Source organism: Panthera leo, chromosome B4 (genome assembly GCF_018350215.1).
Source record: "Panthera leo isolate Ple1 chromosome B4, P.leo_Ple1_pat1.1, whole genome shotgun sequence".
NCBI classification, from domain to species: domain Eukaryota; kingdom Metazoa; phylum Chordata; class Mammalia; order Carnivora; family Felidae; genus Panthera; species Panthera leo.
In genome coordinates, this window is record NC_056685.1 from 29,005,402 (window position 1) to 29,010,000 (window position 4,599).

The 4,599-nt window shown below is 42.1% G+C and overlaps 1 protein-coding gene across 3 annotated transcripts in view; it reads left to right on the top strand.

The window, feature by feature from the left end:
• The first annotated feature begins 2,654 nt into the window (after positions 1-2,654).
• Positions 2,655-4,599, top strand: part of LOC122224035 (coiled-coil domain-containing protein 7-like) — a 134,101-nt gene continuing 132,156 nt past the window's right edge. For all 3 annotated transcript variants that reach the window (XM_042945300.1, XM_042945302.1, XM_042945301.1), the window contains exon 1: positions 2,655-2,906. The gene's annotated coding sequence lies outside the window, so the exon portion shown is untranslated. The remainder of the gene's footprint in view (positions 2,907-4,599) is intronic.

Here is a 4,599-nt window from a genome sequence, read left to right on the forward strand (position 1 = left end):
TTTCATTTGCTTTCTTTTTTTAGTGCCTTTCCTTTCTAATTTGAAGTCATTTATTTGAGAGCTTTCTTCTTTTCTATTACAGGTGTGTAGAAATTTACCTTTATATGTTACTTTAGCAGCATCCTGCACATTTTGATATGATTTGTTTTTATTTTCATTCAGTTCAAAATAATTTCTATTTTGACTATTTCTTTGACACATGAATTACTATTTGGTTGATAATGTTGTTAGTGTTGAAAGCGGTATTCAAGTTTCTATACCCTAACTGATTTTCTGTCTACATATTTTATGGAGGGAGATATGATGAAATCTCTGACTTTAATTGTAGATTTTAATTGTAGGTTTGTCTATTCTTCTTGGAGTCCTATCAGCTTTTGTTTTGTGTATTTTGATCCTCTCTTGTTAGTTTCATAAATGTTTAGGATTGTTATGTCTTCTTAATGAATGACTTATTTATCATTATGTAATAACCCATTTTATCCCTGGTAATCATCTTTACTCAAAAATCCAGTTTTTCTGTAATTGATATAAAAACTACAGCTTTCTTTTGAGTAATGTTAGCATGGTATCTCTTTTTCCATCTATTGGGATACAATTTTCCATGGATCTCTTACATTTTTGCACTTTTGAAAAAAAGTTGTAACATTTACTTAACAAGCATTTATTGTATGCTGATATCTAGGAAAGGATAAAACACAAATATTTTCTGTCTTTTAAATGTGTATATCTCAATATATAGAAAGTTTATGTTACATATAAGCATATTAGTTTATATATATGAATAAATATATCACTGTATCACATACCTTCTATATAACTCTGAAAATTAGAAAATGAGTCAGTAGGAAATTCCACTTCTTTTTGTAAGAATTTAAATTGTCCCAGATCCTTGAAATGACCACATTATCAATTGAATATAAATTGAAATATTTTTAAGATTAGCAAATGAGTCTCCTTTGCATATGATGTAGGTGCTTTTTAAACTGTTGCTTTGGCTCTGGAGGGTAAGGGTGGTGAATGAGTCTAGGCACAATCCCTTTAAGAGTGGATGTTCCGTTATTAGAGCCACATGGTTCTCCTGGAAGTAAGCCTTGTTTTTCAAGGCCAGACATTCTGTGGCTTGTTTCTCTGGTGCAGATCCCAAGAGTTGGGGAGCCTTTGTCCTCAGGGACTAGCTCTTCTGTTATGAGATCTCTCCTAATTGTGGGTCTGCTGGGATTTGGAGAGGTTTCTTGCAAGACTTGGTCTTTACCTCTCCTACCTGTCTCAATGTGGCCCTTTTCTCCTATGTTGCAGAAGTGCTGTTCACTTAGTTTCCAAAGTCCTTTGCAGAGGGAATTTTTCCATATGTAGCTGGAAATTTCTTGTGTTTGGGGGAGGAGGTGAGTTCGGGATCCTTCTATGTCTCAATTTGGAGCCCTCTTCCATTTTTGTACTTCTTGTTTCAGATTTTGTTCTGGGCTATGTTTCTAAAAATGTTTTTATTTATTTTTGAGAGAGAGAGAGAGAGAGAGAGAGAGAGAGAGAGAGAACAAGCAGGGGAGGGTCAGAAAAAGAGGGAGACACAGAATCTGAAGCAGGATCCAGGCTCTGAGCTGTCAGCATAGAGCCCAATGTGGGGTTTGAACCCGTGAATTGCAAGATCGTGACCTGAGCAGAAGTCAGACGCTTAACCAACTGAGCCACCCAGGTGCCCTAGAACTATTTACTTGAATATTCATATAGCAAACCAAACAAGCCATTATTAAAAAATTAAATTATATCAAGTTAGTATTTTTAAATATTAAAACATTGTACTTTGGGCAACAAAACTTTATTTGGAGAGTGTTTTAAATCAATAGTTTTCATTTTTTAAAAGAAAAAATTCATTTCTTGAAGTCAAACTATCAAAAAAACTCTACCTTGGAAAATTACATCTTTTGCAAATAGTATGCAAACTGATGGCAATAGACTGTTGTGTGGCATGATGCAACTTTCTAGTCCATTTTACTTTTTAATTATTTTTTAAGTTTATTTATTTATTTTGAGAGAGAGTACAAGCAGGGGATGGGCAGAGAGAGAGAGAGAGAGAGAGAACCCCAAGCAGGCTCGGTGCTATCAGGATGGACCCTGAAGCAGGATTTGGTATCTGGAGCTGTGAGGGCATGACTTGAGCAGAAATCAAGACTCAAAAGGCTTAAGGGACTAAGCCACCCAGATGCCTCTCTGGTACATTTTATTTTTAAAATACGAAGCCGCTGCACAATTCCCTGGGAGCTTAAGTCTGGTAAGGGACTCTACCAAACCCCGGATTGTAAAGAACTTTAGACAACTGCAGACTTTAAGGGCCTGGGGCTCAGGTTTTGCTGGTGATGAAGCCCAAGTTCTCAATGCACCAAAGAGGCCCCTGTTTTATTTCTTTAGGCCAAATGCCTAAAAGAATCTCACTTGTGCAGCGTCCTGGAGGGAAGTACACAGCCCAGGGAGCAAGAAACACAGAAAGCGCAGTCTGGACTGTATTACTTCGTAGGGCTCCACAGTTGCCGAAAATCCTCTAGCCTTCAGTTCCGGGAAAGACTCGGTTCAGGCTTTGGCTCCTAGAGCGGCGGCGGATCGCGCGCGGCGGGGGCGCGCGGCGCGGGTCTCTCGGGGCGGGGGCGCGCGGCGGGGGCGTCGGTGACGCGGCGTCAACCGCCCACCTCGCCGCTTAGCGCCGGGCCGGTCGTTGCCGCCGCCTCAGGGCGCAGAGGCCCGGCCTTTCCGCCCAAATGTCAGTTTGTAAAATAGCAAGGCTGGAGTCTGAAGGGTTTGCAGGCTTCCGCCTTGAAGGAAGTCTGGGAGGCTCGGCATTTCCAACTCTTTCACCTTAGAGCCCGCTTGGCCAAGGCAAAACCGCCCAGTAACCTGGCTTCCAGCGGCCTCAGCAGGTATTCTAGCCACTGGGAGGGGAGGCGCCTGCGGTCCTTCCCTCCGCGGAGTGTGAGGGTTTCTGTTGTGTTCTCTGGCAAAAGCGGCAGCTGTGCCTCTGTTGAAGCGAAATCTAAGACGATAATCCTAGCTTCTCTGCCCTATGTCGCCCCCTCCCCCATTTCGTTGTGTACTGTATCATTAAAGCGTTTGAGATGAATCCTTGAAGGGAGACCAGAAAACGTTTTCTTTGTGGTAGAAGGTGACTGATAAACTTGGGCAAATTTGTGGTGATCTACTCCTCCTAGGATAGTTAGGATTAAATGAAGACAATACGTAAAATCCCTAAATATTTCTTGTAAATACAAGCGTTTAGTCCATGTAACCTTTATTTTTATAGGCGTGTGAACTTCATGGGTCCATTTATTAGGTTGTTTGGTTGCACCTGGTGCGCGGCCCGTCTTTTTCTCAATTGGTTTCCTGAAGTAGCGGGCGTCTCAGCCTTCCTGTCTGTCACCGCAGAAGTTTCCCTGGTCCTGCCTTAAGTGCACGGGAGCATTTATGCATTAAAACCTATATCCCCTTGTTTACTCAAGGATATCATTCCAGCAGTTTCCCTCCATACCAATCAATACATTTTGCTTTCTGCTGGGTCATTTCCATCAGCATATGTATTAATTTCCTAGGGTTGCCTAAACAAGTACCACAAACTGGGTGGCTTAAAACAACAAACATTTATCCTCTGTTTCTGGACGCTGAAGTCTGAAGAGTGTGGCAGTGCTGGTTCCTCCTGGAGGCTCTCAGGGAGGATTTTGTTCCGTGTTTCCTCCCAGCTTCTGGTGGCCGCTGCCAGTTGGTGTCCCTTAGACTCCTTGCTCTCATCTTCGCCTCTGTCTTCACGTGGTGGTCTCCCCATGCGCCTAGAGGTCTGAGTTTCTTCCAGGAAGCACACCATTGGGGTTGGGGCCCACTCCAATCCAGTTTGAATCCGTCTTGGTTCCATCTACAAAGATCTTATTAACAAATAAGGTCACATTCACAGGTTCTGGGGTTAGGACTTGAACATATTTTTTTGGGGGGAGAGGGCATAATTCAACCTACAACAGCATACAAACATGTTACTTTTCTCTTAAAAAATCTTCCTTTTGCCCATATTTCAGGCATTCACCTCCCGTCACTCTTAAAACTGTTGCTATCCTTTAGGTCACAAATGACCTACCTCCTTGTCGCTAAATCCGGTGGTTAATTCTTAGTCCTCATCTTACCCGCCCAGCATTTAACGCAGTTCATCATTTACTCGTAAGTTTTTTTTGTTTGTTTGTTTGTTTTTCACTTTATTTTCAATACATCCTCTCCTGGTTTTACCTTCTGGCTCATTGATCAATCATTCTTAAGTCATTTTTGCTGGTCCTTTTCTCTCAGACCTGATGCTTTTGATGCATTGTCTTTGGCAATATAATTTCTTTGAAATTCTTTTGATGCTTTTCAATTTTGTAAATTAAATTTTAGTTTCTGTATCACTTATTACATTACCTTTATTTAAAATATTATGCCACTGGGGCGCCTGGGTGGCTCAGTCAGTTAAGCGTCCGACTTCAGCTCAGGTCACGATCTCGAGGTCCGTGAGTTCGAGCCCTGCTTTGGGCTCTGGGCTGACGGCTCAGAGCCTGGAGCCTGCTTCCGATTCTGTGTCTCCCTCTCTCTCTGCCCCTC